The following is a 19,198-nucleotide window of genomic DNA, read 5'->3' on the forward strand; positions in this document are numbered from 1 at the left end:
TATATTTTTTAAATGTTTATATTTTATACAACATACACACACACACACACACACATATATATATATATATATATATATATATATATATATATATATATATATATATATATATAATATATATATATATATATATATATATATATATATGTGTGTGTAAAACATATACATGTGTGTGTAAAACATTTAAAAAATATAGTATATAGTATAGTATATGTGTATATTTATAACGCCCCCCCCCCTGTAACAAGTTAAAGCAGATATCAGTGGAATGTTTTTGTTAATATAAGTCCTAAATAGTCCTATTTTCCGTCAGCAATCACTTACATGAAGTATTTCAGCCTAAACACGAGTCTCTCCGTCACTCTGCTCTGCTGTAACCCGAGGAGAAAATTTTCCTTGTGGGATACAAGTGTTATCCAATGAGGGGAGAGAACGGCATGAAGGGCTGTGTGTGCAGCCAAGGGATGCGCGTGAATGTGGTGACGTAGCACGAGGACCAATTGATGCCTGACAAGGGCGGGGGCTGCTAACTCATGGTGCGTTCAAGGAAACTCGTACTTTGTGTTTTTCCTTCCTGTGAAGTCATACCAGTTCGATCTGGTACGAGTTCACGGGTCGGAAGTTACGAGTGGCCGTTATAGGGAACTTTCACAGACAACAGGACGGTAAAAACACGAGCTACGGGTTACCTGGAACGCTACCAAGTCGTAGTTGTGACTTGAAGCTGTAACTTACGGTTTCAAAAGCCTGCCTTGAACACAGCATTAGCCGAAACGGCCGTGCCACTGATATCTGCTTTAAGTAATTTATCTAACATCACAATTAGTCCGAAGCTGAAGGTAAAAATTCAATTAAAGTAAATATCCTGCATAGTTCTCCTCCTCTGTGTCCTCTGATCAGAGCGGTGACCCTAGCAACGGTGTGTTTTACTTAGCAATGGTCTGTGAACCGATTGCAGGTCAGGAATTATTTTTTTTATTAGATATAAAAATAAAAAATAAAATGTTACCACAATGAAACAAAATCCATTGGCTGTCTCATCGTGAGCATTTGAACATGATTGGTTGATCTGACTGACATAATGGCTCTTGGCCAATGACAGCTGTGCGCGCCTTTCCGGCGCCAAATTTGAAAATAACCGTTACTGCTGCTGTGAAACGGGAACCGCCGCGACGCACTTCAGTCGTTCAAGAATGACCAGTCATGTGGATTATTTTTACGATACGGATAAATGGACAAACAGTCGGCTGGAACCTGGTCCTAGCGAGAGCTTGAGTGAATTTAAATCCTGCAAAAAATACCAGGTAAGATATTTCTCTGTTATTATTGTGGCGTTGTTGGTGTCAGGGATTCAAACGAGGCAGGCTCTGGTGAGAGGGAGGGGGGCTGTGTAACGTTAACGGACGTGAAGTCCTGGACATGTCTCGACATGTCACCATGGAGGGTTTTTTTTTCTTATTCTCCTTGTTCTAACCAACGGTGAGGAGGATGTTTCAGCCGGTACATGGCTTCATTAACGTGTTACAGAGAAAAGGGTTAGAAAGAAAAGAGAGAAAAGCTAATCGCCATTAGCACATGAGCTATCCGGCTTTCAACCCCGTAGTAGCATTCTAGCGAGCGGCTAACTGGTAGCGTTAGCGGCTAACTGGTAGCATTAGCCACCGGTGTAGGCACCAAATGTGGGGGCTCCGGGCTGCCAAAACCGCCCTGACTAATCTGATGTTTGTTAAATCTACAAAACGAATTACCGAACAAACACCACCACTTCTGTGTGCACGCCTCTGCAACTAGTCATGGCTATCGTAGCCGTTAGCTTAGCTGCTGCTGACAGCTAACAGCAGCAGCTAAGCTAACACCAGGACGTCAGCTGTTAAAACCCTCCCGTTGTCGGACACAACATGAAACTACTCCAATTAGCTCAGTCATGTTGTAACAAAGATATCTGCTGGAAAAAATATTTTTTTCATGGGCTGTTTATTGAGTTATTTAAGACACTGTTTTGAACACTGTGTAAACATAAGTGAAAGTTCCTTTAGAACAGTGGTTCCCAAACGGGGGGGGGGGGGCGGTAAACCGGCTTCGGAATGTGTTTTATTTTGAAAATTAACCGGATTCTTCCGCTGTTTCTTTGTGCGACTTCCTGCCCGGCTTGACAGGCTCGCTCGCCGCGCCGCTGCTGCTGTGAACCGGAGCGACGTGGCTCCGGTGTGACACAGTCGTTAACATCAAAGGGCTCCGCTTCTCGCTGCTTCGCGGCTACTCGCGGCGCGCGCGTGTGTGTGTGTGAGAACCACTGCTTTAGAAAACGCACTCTGCTGCAGAAGAAAACAACATGAACTCTGCTAGTAACAGAAACTACTGGAGATGAGACACTACACTGACTGTGGCCTCTTAGCATGGTTACTAATACTCACTCCTGTTAATAAAAGTAAAGTATCACTGATATTAGTGTATACTCGGTTGATGAAGTATTAGTCATCCAGCTGAAAATGATATAGCCTGCAAATAAGCCATCATTAGTGAATCCAGTTTATACACACAGGTGTAATAAGTTCAATTCACCCTTCATAGGTTGGACAAAATAATAGAAACTTTAAAGTCAAAGATATGTGGCAGTAATTTTCATTAGGATATTAGTTCTAAATATAGTGTTATTTGAGTAATAATAATCAGGATCAGCCGCAAAATAAAATAAAAAAAAATCATTCTATCCTTAATACTGTGACACAGCTAAAGATATTTTTGTCCTTGATTAATTAATGTTTTACTCTGTTTCTAATTGACTGAATACTCTTTGTTATGTCAATCTGTATTTTACACAGCCAAGGACCCACAGCAGTGCTCTACCCATGAGATCATCGTGCTGGAGAACCCGAAGTGACAATAGAGCAAAAGATGATGGGGTACAGACTTCAACATGCAAACAGGTAGGCAAACAGACCAAGAATTATGGCAAATGCATTTTGCTTCTTAAATTTTTTCATTAAACCTAGTTCAGATTAATTTCAGTTCAAGTTTTTAAAGTGATAGTTCACCCAAAATTGAAATTGCACTCATTATCTGTGATGTATTGGTCATAATAGCCTGCAGTTATCCCACCACACCAGTAGGTGACGCTATACTCATTGAATGGTTATGTGCACACTTCAGGAAATAAACAACCAGTGTGAAACTACACCTGAATGTGGTCGGTCGTCTCTCCCAGTGGTTCAGCATATTGATGCTACAGCAAGCTAGATATTCTCACAGTCAGTATAGAGAGGATATTACAAATTGGCGACGAGATAAGTAACCCACCTATGCCGTCAGATGAGGACGAGGTCGCGGAAGTCGACTCCGTTGAAGAAGTTGACGACGGGAGAGAGACCACGAGAATGGCGGCGCTCATCGGTCATATTGATGTCTTTGACGAGTCCGCGGAACAATGGTCGACGTACGTCGAGAGGTTTGAACATTTTGCCGAAGCAAATGATGTCCCGGCGGCAAAGAAAGTTGCCGTATTTTTGAGTGTAATGGGGGCTACAACATATGGACTGCTACGCAGTTTGCTCGCTCCAGATAAACCAGGAGGTAAACAGTACGAGGAGCTCGTGAAGATTTTGAATGATCACTTCTCTCCAAAGCCCATTATTATTGCGGAGAGATTCCGCTTCCACAAACGAAATCAGGAGGAGGGAGAGAGTGTTGCACAGTACGTAGCTGTTTTGAAGAAGCTGTCGGAACACTGTGATTTTGGCACTCATTTGCAGGACGCTTTGCGCGATAGATTTGTGTGTGGCCTGAACAATGAAAGTATCCAGAGAAAACTATTAACAGATGAAGCATTAACTTTTCAGCGTGCTGTGGACATTTCAATGTCAATGGAAGCTGTAGCTAGAGAATCTCAGCACTTAAAAACGTCTCTGAGAGTGCATGCTGTGTCCTTCTCTCCACCACAAGGGGGAGAAAAATGCTTCCGTTGTGGCAAGACTAATCATAATGAAAAAGACTGTTATTACAGAGAGCAGCAGTGCCACAGCTGCAAAAAGAGAGGCCATATTGCCCGTTTGTGCAGAAATAAAAAGAGTGACCAAAAGTACACCAAAGAAAAATATGAAACAAAAATGAAACCAAGGAAACAGTTTGAAAGAGGAAAAAGAGGAAAAATTCACAAAGTTGGAGCTAATGCTAATGACAGTGAAAAGGAGTCTACATCAGATTCAGACTCTGATTTGACATTGCACATGGTGTCAGCAGTGGTCAATGACACAGAGCCAGTTATGGCAGTCAAACAGGAAAATGCAGGGTCGTCTTTGATGATGATTAGACCCAAGATTGAAGGTCATCTTATTGAGATGGAGCTAGACACCGGTGCAGCTGTATCCTTGATCTCAATGGAGATGTACAAAGCAAAATTTGCCCATGTTCGTCTACGAAAGACTAATGTAGTATTGAAAACCTACACAGGGGAAATGCTGTTACCAGAGGGCATGGTGAAAGTATGGGTGAAGATGAATAAACAGAAAGTCAGACTGCCCCTATACGTTGTTAAAGGGAAATCACCCCCACTTTTTGGCCGTGAATGGCTAAGGAGCATAAAGCTTGACTGGCGTGAAATAAAGACAATGAGAACAGGACACAAGGCCCGTGAGACACTTGAAGATGTTCTGTGTGGTCATGCTCAAGTTTTCAGTGAAACTCTAGGAACGCTGAAGGGGTTTGAAACCTCCTTGACATTGAAACCAGGCCAACAACCAAAGTTTTGTAAGGCACGCGTCGTCCCATACGCATTGAAACCTAAAGTGGAAGCTGAAATTGATCGATTACTCCAACAAGGAGTGATTTCTCCAGTTCAGTTCAGTGAGTGGGCAACTCCAATTGTCCCTGTCATCAAGAAGAATGGAGGTGTCAGAATCTGCGGGGATTTCAAAGTTACTGTTAATCCAGCTTTGTGCATTGAGCATTATCCAATACCCCGTATTGAGGATCTGTTCGCGTCTCTGTCCGGAGGCCATCGTTTCAGCAAACTGGATCTTTCACAAGCTTATCTCCAGGTGCCTGTCTGTGATGATTCGCGGAAATATCTCACCATCACAACACACAAAGGCATGTTTTGTTACAATCGCTTACCTTTTGGTATAACCTCTGCACCCTCAATTTTCCAGAAGATCATGGACCAAGTGTTGCAGGGGCTCCCCAACGTCCACTGCTTCCTCGATGATATCCTTGTAACAGGCAAAGATGACGCCCATCATCTGGAAAACTTGAAGGCTGTACTCAACCGTTTGGAAAAATTTGGGTTGAGAGTTCAAAAGGAGAAGTGTGAGTTTTTCCGGAGTTCACTGGAGTATCTTGGACACGTAATAGACGCAAAAGGACTTCACAAGTCACCTGACAAAATCCGTGCCATACTAGACGCTCCTGAGCCAACCAACACAAGTCAGCTGCGCTCTTTCTTAGGACTCATCAACTATTATGCACGTTTTGTCTCAAACCTATCGACTTTACTCCACCCACTGAATGCGTTGCTGCATAAAGAGGTGAAGTGGGAGTGGTCAAAAGAGTGTAACGATGCATTCTGTAAAGCAAAAGAACAGCTCGCAAGCAAAAGTGTCCTAACACATTATGATCCAGCACTTCCAGTCATACTTGCCTGCGATGCTTCGCCCTACGGGGTGGGAGCTGTCATTTCCCACAAACTGCCCAGCGGCGAAGAGAAACCCATCGCCTTCGCTTCAAGAACATTGAGCAAAGCAGAGCAAAACTATGCTCAAATTGAGCGAGAAGCGCTAGGAATCATTTTTGGAGTTAGGCGTTTTCACTCCTATCTTTACGGTCGCCACTTTACTTTGTTGACGGATCACCGCCCGCTAACAACCATACTGAGCCCTAGTAAGGCGATCCCTTCAATGGCCGCAGCAAGACTACAGCGATGGGCTCTCTTACTAGCAGCGCACCATTACACCATCAAGTATCGGCGTGCTGCTGACCATGGTAACGCTGACGGATTGTCCCGGCTGCCACTTCCCGTGCAGCACAAGGACAAACAGGGGACAATCGACACGTTCCTTATTAACCACCTGGAATGTCTGCCCATGCGCTGTGCTGACGTGAGACGAGAAACCAGATCAGACATCACACTGTCTCAGGTCGTGGAGATGGTATCCACCGGCCGTTTTCCCACCATCAAAGAGTCGGACAGTAGTCTCTCGCCATATCTGGTACGGAGGAATGAATTGACTTTGCTCCAAGGCTGTGTGATGTGGGGAAATAGGGTGATCGTCCCACCCAAACTGCGTCAACAGGTACTGGAAGAACTGCACACAGGACACCTCGGAGTGGTCAAGATGAAGGCCATGGCACGGAGTTACGTGTGGTGGCCAGGTCTTGATGCTCAGATCGAAGAGAAATGCAAAACATGTGTGTCCTGTCAACGCATCCAGAAAACACCTAGTCTTACACCCCTGCACCCATGGCCCTGGCCCGCAGCCCCATGGCAGCGTATCCACATTGATTTCGCCGGCCCGTTTGAGGGACGCATGTTCTTTGTTGTGGTTGATGCCCACTCTAAGTGGCCTGAAGTCATTCTAATGGACTCAACCACGTCAGAGAAGACAATTCAGGTGCTTAGAGGTCTGTTCAGTCATTATGGAGTTCCAGAAGTACTGGTTAGTGATAATGGACCGCAGTTCACGTCCGAGGTGTTTGCCAGCTTTTTGACATCTAACGGCGTGAAACACGTACGCTCAGCTCCATTCCACCCGGCAACTAACGGTCTTGCTGAACGTTTCGTACAGACCTTTAAACATTCTCTGAAATCATCAAAGGGAACCTCAACTGTTCAAAAGCGACTGGATGCCTTCCTGCTTCAGTACAGGAACACGCCTCATACAACTACTCAGGAGACACCATCAATGCTGTTTTTGCACCGCAAGCTTCGCACTCGCCTTGATCTGCTGAAACCGAGTGTGGCAGCGGTGGTGGATCAGGCACAAGATGCTCAGTGTACCTACAGGGCAGCGCACTCTAAGGCCAGGTCATTCAGCATCGGCGACCCAGTCCTTGTCCGGGATTACCGGAAGGGAGAGGAAAAGTGGTCGGCTGGAACCGTTACATCACAGGCTGGTCCAGTATCCTACCAGGTCAGTGTGGGATCAACACACAAGTGGAATCGTCATGCTGATCAGATGATGGCATGTCACCCTAACATCGTCCAGGCTGCAGCTGATGTGCATCCGACGCCCAGCATGGACAGTCCACCTGCTCCGCCTGACATTGGTGGAAAGCCAGAGACACCCAGCCCTGTCAGTGAGTGTGTCACTACATCCATAGGTCAGTCAGACATTGCTCACACTGACACTCCAGCGACACACCAACAGACTTTGAGCCGGTACCCCAGGCGGGACCGCAAACCACCAGATAGACTGACTCTTTAAACTGGTGAATGTTTTGAATGTGTTCAGTTAGAGAGTGTTGTCTGAAGAAAAGGGCAGAATAATCCCTTGACACACTCTAGGCGATGGGGCAGTCTACCCCCTAGCCTAAGTTAGTCTGTTGTTTCTTTGAGACATAAATAATAATAATAATTGAAAAAAAAAAGTGAAAAAGAAAAAGTTGTTCATCTGATGTAAGTGTTAAGTTTGGTGCTACTGTACCTAGTATCAGGCTAGTGTTGTTATGAATAGCGGTAATTGAATAAGAGGGGAGGAGTTGTGATGTATTGGTCATAATAGCCTGCAGTTATCCCACCACACCAGTAGGTGACGCTATACTCATTGAATGGTTATGTGCACACTTCAGGAAATAAACAACCAGTGTGAAACTACACCTGAATGTGGTCGGTCGTCTCTCCCAGTGGTTCAGCATATTGATGCTACAGCAAGCTAGATATTCTCACAGTCAGTATAGAGAGGATATTACATTATCTACTCACCCTCATGTCGACTAAGGGCTGGGAGGAGTTTCAGAGTCCTCAGTGGCTTCTCTCTTACAGGGGGTCTCGACGTAGCAGTGCATGTCCATATAACGGTTGCAAATGGATACCAACTGTCTTCATAACAAAAAGACACACCAAAAAACATCCAAATACCTCCATGCTGCTCGTATGTAATGTTCGTCTTGTATTGAAGCCCCGAAATGCGAAATTGTCCCAAAAACAAAATTTTTCGAGCTTCTCGAAGCTCTTCTTCCCGGTTCGTCATATTTGGACGAACCAGGGTCTGTTCTCTTCCCAGTTCGTCCAAATATGACGAACCGGGAAGAGGAGCTTTGAGAAGCTTCCGCTACAAAACAAGCTTGAAAAATTGACTTATTCAATTTTTTCCGGGACAATTTCGCATTTCGGGGCTTCAATACAAGACGGACATTACATACGAGCAGCATGGAGGTATTTGGATGTTTTTTGGTGTGTCTTTTTGTTACCAAGACAGTTGGTATCCATTTGCAACCGTTATATTGACATGCACTGCTACGTCGAGACCCCCTGTAACTCAGAGAAGCCACGGAGGACTCTGAAACTTCTCCCAGCCCTTAGTCGACATGAGGGTGAGTAGATAATGAGTGAAATTTCAATCTTGGGTGAACTATCGCTTTAAATGTATAGCACCATCCCATACAGAAGTAATTGAAATTTCCACAGGACTGATGCTGGCTAGCCTCGCATCACCAGGCTCTTCAGACAAGCGAAGAGCCTGGTGTCAGTTACCTCCCAATTAGTCTGCATTCTGGTTCCTGTCTGTAGCTGATACCGAAATCACCAAATTCACCAAAATAAAAGTATTCACCAACATAAAACTTATAAAATAACAGGGTACCCGCGGGGTCTTAAAAACTTGAAAAAGTCTTAAATTTGATAACTATAAATTAAGGCCTTGAAAAGGTCTTAAATTTAGTTTACAAGTCTTAAATTTCATTCTCAAAGGTCTAGGGGTGTAACGGTACATGTATTTGTATTGAACCGATTCGGTACGGGGCGTTCGGTTCAGCACAGCGCTGTGAACGAGTGAGTTTCGGTACAGAAGTTGTGTGTGTTTACAGTCCGCCTGCAGCTACACGTGCAGCCCGTTTACGTCGTGGCTATCGCTAATGCTACTGCTAATGCTACCGCTAGCGAGAAAACAGAGGCTTGAAGACCCTCCTGCTTTTGGGAGGAGTGGAGGTGGAGGTGGAGGTGGGGGGGCTGTGGCTCCTATCTCCTCTCTGTCTGTCTGCCTGTCCGTCTGTCTGTCTGTCTGTCTCTCTCTCTGTGTCTGTGTTGCGCACAAGCTCCAGTACATGTGGATCTGCTGCAGATGCGCCCAGAGCAGGCGCACGTCGCTGCTGTGTTGACACTACGCACTGTGCCTCGTGATGACCCGCGTTATTCATTAATTTATTTATTTATTTGCGGCCGAACGGTTGCATCGTCAGGCAAAAAATCATTGTAAGGCTGTATGTTTTGTTATTTTGAGAATAATTTATTGAACTTATTAGGCAGCACTTTACAACAGTAGCCTTTTATATTTTTTTCATATTTTGTATAATGGCTTGGTTTAGTTTAATAAGTTTATTTGTATCAGGGACAGAATGTACCTACAACATAGCATTAGTAGGTGAGTAAAATAATTACATTTGACTAAAACATGTAAATTTGGTTTAGAAAAATTCCTAATAAACAACAAGCAAATTTATGTTTTGCATTTTGTTCTCTTACCGAAAATGAACCGAACCGAGACCTCAAAACCGAGGTGCGTACCGAACCGTGATTTATGTGTATCGTTACACCCCTACAAAGGTCTTATTTTTTATCTATCTGCATGATACATCGCAACAACATAACTGTATCTACTTGCAAAAAAATCATGGAATGCTGCGTTGGCAAACGTAAAATGACTGTTGCGAGGTTGGTCTTAAATTTCATTAGATGTGGTCTTAAAAAGGTCTTAAAAAGTCTTAAATTTGAGTTGCAAAATTCTGGGGGTACCCTGAATAAACATTAACTTGTAATACAATAAAAGCAAAATGTCAATTTAATGGCTCGGGGACTTTCTTGTAAATTATATTCCTTAAATTAAAGAGTTTTACCGCATTTTATTAGCTTGGTGCTTTTATTTTGAAAGAAAGGTCTGTCTCTCTCGCCCTGGATCCGTTTCCTACCAAAACAGCGGGTCAACGGCCCCAGACTAGATGCTGGCTGACTGAGTGATAGAGTTGAGGGAAATCATTGACTATACAGCTGAATACCGACTGAATACTAACATTAAACTAGTGGTCTATTATCTTGTTTTTACTGGTGTGGAGTCTGGACTCCAGTAGGGATAGGCATTTCAAGCGAAAGTATTTGATAATCGCGGAGTACTAATCGATTGACTCTTTGACACCCCCTCCAAACCCCCTGTGAATGATCTGATGTTTGATGTTAGGTTGAACATTAGAATGAAGCAAAGGACGTCAGAGCATTTTATACAGATAATTTAAATAATATTTAAAAAATCTCTTTTTTTTTCTCTCTTTTTCCCTAGATGCACCAAGGAGCCAGCTGATTACTACCAATTGGAGGGTGGACATCTCTTCATCTGCTACATACATACATCTGCTTTATCTGCTACATCAATTTTCTTTTGGCTATTTATTAGGGCTGCAGCTATCGAATATTTTAGTAATCGAGTACTCTACTGAAAATTACATCGATTAATCGAGTAATCGGATAAAACGTATTTTTGCTTGGTTAAAGAGCAATTATGAATACACAAGAGAAAAAAACATATTTCACTCAATAATGAATGACCAATTGGTTTCCTTTTGTAGAATCAACTGTTTTTATTTCTTAAATTCACAAGCAAGTATTTTCTGGTCTTGAAACATTACTAAAGAGGCGACTGCTGCTAACATAAATAAGAATAAATAAAACACAAATAAAAATAAATTAAATTAAATTACTTTCAAGATATCAAAAATAAATTAAATTAAATTACTTTCAAGATATCAAAAATGTTTTCTGTGGAGATGCTGCAACATGGAAGACGTGCTGCTGTGGTATGCAAGGGCCGTGTTACAACTAGAGTGCCTATAGAGAGACATTTTCTGTCTTTTTGTCGCCTTTTTCTCCCTCAGTCAAACACCCACGTCCGCCCCCCCCGTTAAGGTTTCTACCTAATCAACGGTCTCACCGCAACAGATGGTTCACGTCATGATAACTTAAGTATTTTGGCCATTCAAACTTCCACAGTCCATAGTCCATTTCTTTGTTTGATATTTCAAGAGACTTTGGTTAAGTAGCCTAACCATGGATAGCTCCTAGGCAGGATTGTTCTGCTGTGTTGTCGCCACTCGCCACCGTCCCCCCGTCATCGCGGCCATCGCCTCGCCGCCGCCGCCGCCCCCCTCCCCATCTCCGCCGTCATCCGCGGCGAACGGCCGCGCGGGGGGGGGGGCGTGCACGGTTACGTTCATAGGTTACGTTACGGCGCACGTTGTGCCACATTGAAAGTCCGTGCGGCCGCTTGAACTACAATTAAATTAACGATTCCTCGAGGCAGAAAAAAATCCTCGGACCATTTTTTGTAATCGAGGTACTCGAATTACTCGAGGAATCGTTTCAGCCCTACTATTTATTTCTTTTCCACAGTTCCAAAAGGATATGTATTGTCTGTTCAATGGCATTCTTTAAAAATGTTGCACTGTTCAGAAATGTAGAGTCAGTCACATTTCCTTTGTCTGACCATATGCCAGGCCTGTTGGCAGGGTTCTTACGGATCCTTAAAAAGTCTTAAAAGGCATTGAATTCATTAATCTAAAAACAAGGCCTTAATTGGCATTAAAATGTCTTAAATCAATTTTTCAAAAGTCTTAAAAATGTTAACACTTGGTAAGTGGTATTTTATGGTGGCCGTCAACGCTAAATTTCTCACAGCCACCAGATTCCGAGTCAGTGGTGGGTTTTTTTTTTTTTTTTCGGACTTTTTATGCATTTATTTTGAAAGGACAGCTGGAAAGAGACACAATCCAATGTTCATGTAGCAGTCACTTTACCTTGGATCACATAGAAAAGTGGGTAAAATTGTCCCTAACCCTATGTAATTGATGTGAGGTGTTTCTTTTTTTTCTGCATTTGTGTTTATTATGAAGTTGGTCTTAAATTTAATTTCAAGTGGTTTTAAAAAAAGTCTTAAATTTAACTTGGCTTAAGCTGTAGGAACCCTGGTTGGGGTTTTAATAGGCCTGTATAGCTCCCTACCTCAAACTGGGTTCAGTATCTGTGCCTGATTAAAAGAAAATAAAGGTTGCTTTTGATAAATTACCCAGTCTGTGTTAATATGTGGTATAAAGGTTTGTGCACATATTGCAGTTTGCATATTTAAGTATTCATCCACAATATATTGAACACATATGTCATGTTTTTGTTTCCATATAATTTTCCATATATTAAATATATTCCACAATATATTGAACACATAGCCATACATATATTTCATGTATAATTTTACATATATTTAAAATATATTCTACCATATATTGAACATACATGTGACACTATATCTTTTCATATATTATCAATACATTTTATCATATAAATCTGAATACATTATGGTGGATATTTATAAATATAAAATTGCATATATTTTGGGATATATAAACCCATATATTATATATTCAGGTTTAATATATTGAAAGGGGCAGTTTTTTTGTATATTTTGCAATATATTGCAATATATTACAATATATTACATCAATATATAATATATTGTATAATATATGTGCCATAAATATATTTTTCCATATATTGCAATATATAATATATTGTATAATATATGTGTCATCAATATATTTTTCCATATATTTACAATATATAATATATTGGAAAATGTAATGGAAGAATAATATATTACAATATATTGCAAGTAATATATTGGTAAATATATTTTTCTTTCGTAAGGGGAAGCGCCTCCTGGTGGAGGAATATGGGTTTTGCAAAAGCGCCCAAGAACTGACATCTCTGCATTGTTGGTGAATGAGCAAGTGTGGTGTTTTCAATAATTTAAGGACATTTATAGATCACCCACGTTAATAGCATCATCATGGATCCTTTACAGATAAACATTAACACATAGGCGAGTAAAAAAACAACAAAAAAAAACAGTTGTCTACATTAATGTTTCAATCTACATTTTGTAATAAACAAATTATAAGTATAATCTAATATGACCAAGACACCTAAAAACTAAAACACGGCCGTTTTCATCAATTTAGAAGCAAGTGGGTGTAACCAGGTTGAAATGTACTTTAATTTTATCTTTTGAAATCTCACCAAAACCCTGATTTTATTTTGAAAGGAACCATTTTATTTGTTTTCACCTTTATTTTGTAGTTTGGTCTGCAGAGACGTTAAATCAGTACTGTCTCTTTAAGAGTTTGTCGTCTGCTTGACCCGCGAACTGCTCCGCTCTCAGTCGGTGATGACCCCACTGAGAGCAGGTATGTGTTCATTTCTCTCGTCATGTTTACATTTTGTTTTGGGTTGAAAGGTATTAAAAACGTAATAATATACATGTATGGATGATAAATGAAGAGTGTGAACGGTTGTGGTGTGTGTTGCTAGGTGAATTTCGCAGCTATGCCATTGTAAAACTACTGCAGGCACAAGTGTTTATTTTTCGTTGTTTTCTTCGTGTGTGTATGTGTGTGCTGCTAACAGGGGCCTGCTGTGAGCTAGCTCAAGCCCGCATGTCACAGATGCACTTTCATTTGATTCTCATACAGGTATGGATACTGATGTATTTCACTGTTTACTGGTTTCATTTTTCCATTGACTTGGTTGATTGTTGGTTGAATTTATGTTCATGTACAGATACAACTCAACAAGGAACATTTTAATATATTTTTTTATTTCATTTTATTTCAGTATTTTATTAAATATAATTGTGAACTTTATAGTTAGCTCAGTCGGTGATGACCCCACTGAGAGCAGGGGCCTGCTGTGAGCTAGCTCAAGACCGCATGTCACAGATGCACTTTCATTTGATTCTCATACAGATGCCACCATTGCCTGTTGAATAAATGTCCGGTGGATCAGCAGCCTGAGTCCTGTGTCCATCTTTCCCTCACCCCCAAGAACACAACGCAGGATAGAAACAACACACACAAGAAACAAGTTAACGGATGTGCATAGGCCAGAGACAATACACACCCGTTACAATGGTGCCGTGACCTTTCAAGGATTGGTCAGAAGTTCGACGTCAGCTCGTCCACCGAGGGAAGCTGCAGTCACTCACCTTTCATGGTACTCAGGTATTTCCACGGACTATGCCCAGCGGACAGTTTCTTTTGGATTTACATGGACTAAGATTCTGAGACAGAGAAAAAAAATTAAAGGACAAAAAAAAAAAAAAAAAAAATGATAAGAAAGAAAGATGTGGAAAATGGCCTGTGTCAACATAACAGCGCCTAGAGGTTGATTTATTGTTTTGAAACTGTTGATTGATGTGGTTATCTGTTTTTTTCTGCTATTTTGATTTAGCCACTCTGACTGATTTGATATCTTTACCAGATATTTTTTTTGTTTGTGTGTATGAAGTGAAAGTACCATGGCAGAGGGCGGTGAGACATTTTTTGTTGAGGGGGAAAGTGATGATGTTGGGCGTGACTCTTTTGAGTTCCAGTTTGGTGTGGGGAGGGGGTTTGCCAGGCAGCCTTCAGAGACCAGGACACCAGGGCACAGAGTCAGTGCACTAGACATGCCACAACTTACCTCAACACAATATGTAGATCGTGCCAGGCCAAGCCATGTCGAGCAGGACCCAGACTTGGGCTCACTCATCACACAGATAGCTGCAAAGCTAGGTGAGTCCATTGCAGCTCAGCTACAGCACGACAGGAACACAATCAGTACAGACACTCCTGACAAATCCTCAGACATGTCACAATCTAATGTCAAGTTTGTCATGCAGTCAGATGCAAAGGAGCCTCCTATATTTAGGGGCGATGGCTCAGACAGATTCACTGTTCATGAGTGGGAAAATTTGATGACTCTGTACTTAAAGAAAAGACATATTCCTGTTCATGAGCAATCACAAGAAATTCTAGCGAGGCTTATGGGCAAGGCAGGGGATGTAGTGAGGATAAAGCTGCGTAATAACACCTCTATCAACCACACTACAGACCCACACATGATTTTTGACATTTTGAAACAACACTTTAGCGAATTGACATACTCCAACATGCCACTGGCAGATTTTTATAACACACTACCTGCACCAGGTGAAGATGCCATGGAGTATTGGATCAGGCTAAATAAAACTGTGGATGTGGCAGATGAATGTTTGAGATGGCAAGGCCGTAACATTGATGACCCAAGCCATGAAGTTAGCATGATGTTTATCAAACACTGCCCAGACCAATCTCTTGCCAGTGTTTTCAAGTACAAGTCTGCAGAGAAATGGTCAGCTTGTGAGATCCAAGAGAGACTGGATGAACACATGCAGGAGAAGAAGACTGGAGCTACTGTCATAACACCAACTAGACCAAGTACAGTAGAACACAAAGTCCATTCCCAGTGTCAAGTTTCTAAGGTTGACAATGCACCTGTCTCTAATGTTACTATGCAGTCTGTGCCACTTTCAGTACCCTCAGCTGCATCTTGTGTTAATAATGACTGCATGAAGAGCTTGGTGACTTTGTTAGATCGGCTAGTCACACAACAGACACAAGTGCCTGCTACAGACTTTCGCTCTCGAGCCACAGCACCTCACGCTCTCTAGAGGGTGTGTAGAGTTTGTGGGGCTTCTAATCATTCTACATTGTCTCACTGCAGGAAGGAGAACAGGTGCCTGAAGTGTTTGTCTCCTGGTCATTGGAAGAAGGACTGTCCACAGCAGGCTAGCCAGCGCCGCTTCCAGCCCGACAGCAGCGCTGGTGGGCAGAACCAGCAGTTAAACTAGAGCGCCTGCACCTGGAGGGGGGCGGTGTGGGTGACTTGACTGAATCCCTCTCTGACACATCTGATCCTGCTTGGCTATATGAGAACAGCTGTGCAAAGGCTCCAAAAGGGACCAAGATTGTCATTCAAGCCTCTCAGAAAATTCAAGCCTTCAGTGAGCTGTTCTATGCTCCTGTCCTCGTCAACAACAGCGTGGAGCTTAAAGGTATGTTGGACTCTGGGTCTATGGCGTGTAGCGTCAGTGAGCCCGCTGTGGAGAAACTCAGCTCTGCCGGTGTTTTGCCTGAGAGACAGTACCCTGAAGAGAATGTTGTTTTGATTGGCTGTGGAGGTCTGCAAACTCAACCTGAGGGTTTTCATGAGTTAGAAATGAAGATTTATGGTGTTCATTGTGTTGTACCTACCTTGGTGGTCCCTGGCCAGCGTGACGACCGCACATCATTCATGTCATGAAGAGCGACAGCGACTATTGGGACATTGCATCCAGACATGGATATCAGCCTGATCCTGATGTTGAGCAGTTCTTGTCTATGTTCACCAATGTTGAGTCATGGAAAGGGCGTGAAGTTCCTGACAAAATAGGCACTGTTAAACTCACCCAAGCAGTAACACTCCTGCCGAGACATGAACATTTGGTTTGGGGCAGACTCCCTGCAAACTCACCTATGTCTCCAGGCAGCACGGTTGTTGTAGAGCCGACCAGCTCCAAGTCCATGCCACGAGGTGTTTTGGTGGGTCGTCTCGTCTCGCCTCTTTGGGGTGATAGATGGGTACCTATGACTGTTGTGAACCCGTCTGAAAAAGCAGTCACACTGAAAAGAAACTGTAAATTGGCTGATGTGTTTTCTTGTGTGGCAATTGAAGATTTGGATGTTTTCCAGGGCATGCAAGCTGCTTCTGAGAAGCTGCAGTCAGATGCAGAGACACCAGCTTCTGGCGCAGACACGCAGCATTCTGGCAGCTCATCCTGTGTCCCTCCTGCCGTTCACTTGGACAAAAGTTTGTTGGAGTTGGGCCTGAGTGACATCGATGTAGACTCTTGTCAGGTCAGTGCTGCCTGTAAGTCTCAGCTCACACAGTTGATATCTGAATATCAGGACATTTTCTCGAGACATTCTTTGGACTGTGGTGAAGTCAGTGGGTACGTGCACCGCATTCGTCTCACGGACGACCGTCCTTTTCGCCTGCCGTACCGAAGAGTTCCTCCTGCGCATTATCAGAAGCTGAGGCAAGTTCTTACTGAGATGGAGGAGAAGGGTATCATTAGGAAATCCTCAAGTGAATATGCTTCGCCTCTGGTGATGGTGTGGAAGAAAGACGGTGGGGTGCGGATTTGCACCGACTTCAGGTGGCTGAACGCCAGAACTTTGAAAGACGCTCACCCTTTACCGCACCAGTCCGATTGTCTGGCCGCTCTTGGAGGCAACTGTCTCTTTAGCACAATGGACCTCACTTCGGGCTTCTTTAACATCCCGCTTCACGAGGACGACAAGAAGTACACAGCTTTCACAACTCCTCTGGGGCTGCATGAATACAATCGCATGCCCCAGGGATTGTGTAACAGTCCCGCGTCCTTCATGAGGATGATGATTGGGATCTTTGGGGACATGAACTTTTCAAAGCTGTTGTGTTACCTCGACGATCTCCTTGTTTTTGCGCCGTCAGAGGATGAGGCCTTGTCCAGACTCCGGCTAGTGTTTCAGAGGTTGCGGGAGAATAATTTGAAATTGGCTCCTAAAAAATGCCATTTCCTGAAGAAGCAAGTTGGTTTCCTCGGCCATGTCATCAATGGTGAGGGTGTGTCAGTCGATCCCGCCAAGGTGGAAGTCATCACCAAGATGACTGTACAGGATCTCATGGAGGTTGATGAGTGTACACCCTCTGTCCGAAGAATCAAATCTTTCCTTGGTATGGTATTCTACTACCAGCATTTCATCCCACATTGTTCAGCTATTGCAAAGCCACTGTTTGCTCTAACAGCTGGACAGAAAAGAAAAGGAAAGTTTGCAAAGGACAAGAAGTCTCAGGGCACTTATCGTAAACTTACCTCCGCTGATTGGTCAGTAGAATGTCAAGACGCTTTTGAGCAGTTGAAGACCATGTTGTTGCAGTGTGTTGTGCTTGCTCATCCAGACTTTAACGAACCTTTCATTTTGTCAGTTGACGCGTCATTGGACGGACTTGCGGCGGTTCTATCTCAAGTGCCTCAAGGGGAGTCTAAAGCCAGACCCGTGGCTTTTGCGAGCAAGACACTGAGCGCGTCACAGCGAAGATATCCAGCGCACAGATTGGAGTTTATGGCTTTGAAGTGGAGTGTTTGCGAAAAATTCAGCCACTGGCTGAAAGGCCGTAGCTTCACCATTTGGACGGATAATAATCCGCTTACATACCTGCTGACGAAGCCGAAGCTTGACGCCTGTGAGATCCGCTGGGTGTCTAAGCTCGCATCCTACTCCTTTGACCTCAAACATCTACCTGGAAAGAAGAACGTGGTGGCTGATGCTCTGAGCCGCGACCCATTCGCCAAGTCTATCAGTCAGAGACTACTGAAAGAGCCATATTCCACCTTGGTTCAGGAGGCCAATGCTGTCGAAGGGGAGTCTGTGCAGGATGTTTTCAGGGCCAGCTGTCTGTCTCAATCCTGCAGGTCCAAAGGTCACTCGTTCCCCAAGTCAGTCTGTGATGCAAATGAAATCCAGGCTCTTTGCCAGGCTCACTGTGACTGGATTGACGCGGCTGAGTCCAGGGCACTCTGTTTGGTCCAGCATGTCCAACAGCTACCAGCTGGTCCAGAAACTTTGCCCATGTTTTCTGCCCAAGAGCTGCAGTTGAGTCAAGAGCAGGACTCCAACATTTCTAAGGTTGTGTCTTTTGTTGCTGCCAAGAGGCGACCGTCAAGACGTGAAAAGCATGGCGCTAATTCCAAAGTGCTCAGGTTGTTGAGGCAATGGGACAAATTTGTAGTCCGTGATGGTGTCCTGTACAGAGTCATGAAGGACCACGTGTCCAAACAGAAAAGATTCCAGTACGTGTTGCCTGAGAGCCTGTTGAACAAAGCTTTGTCCGGCGTCCATGACCTGGCTGGTCATCAGGGTCAGGACCGGACTCTCTCACTCGCTAGGCAGCGTTTTTACTGGCCCACCATGGAGAGGGATGTGAGAGCTTACGTCAAGTGTTGTCAGAGGTGTGTGGTTGGGAAGTCGCCCGAACCTGCTGCTCGTGCGCCATTGGAAAGCATCAAGAGCTCAGCACCAATGGAGCTGGTGTGCATAGATTTTTGGTCGGCGGAGGACAGCAGGCAGCGGT

The 19,198-nt window shown here is 43.5% G+C and overlaps 1 long non-coding RNA gene across 1 annotated transcript; it reads left to right on the forward strand.

Moving 5' to 3' along the window:
* The first annotated feature begins 1,412 nt into the window (after positions 1-1,412).
* On the forward strand, positions 1,413-10,582 carry LOC146960905 (uncharacterized). Its single transcript, XR_015035346.1, has 3 exons — positions 1,413-1,479; positions 2,823-2,927; positions 10,479-10,582. It is a non-coding gene; the product is annotated as an uncharacterized LOC146960905 (long non-coding RNA).
* Positions 10,583-19,198: the final 8,616 nt, after the last annotated feature.

The sequence above is a fragment of the Trachurus japonicus genome, unplaced genomic scaffold (assembly GCF_045865225.1).
Source record: "Trachurus japonicus isolate A0001 unplaced genomic scaffold, Traja_1.0 AP029848.1".
NCBI classification, from domain to species: Eukaryota; Metazoa; Chordata; class Actinopteri; order Carangiformes; family Carangidae; genus Trachurus; species Trachurus japonicus.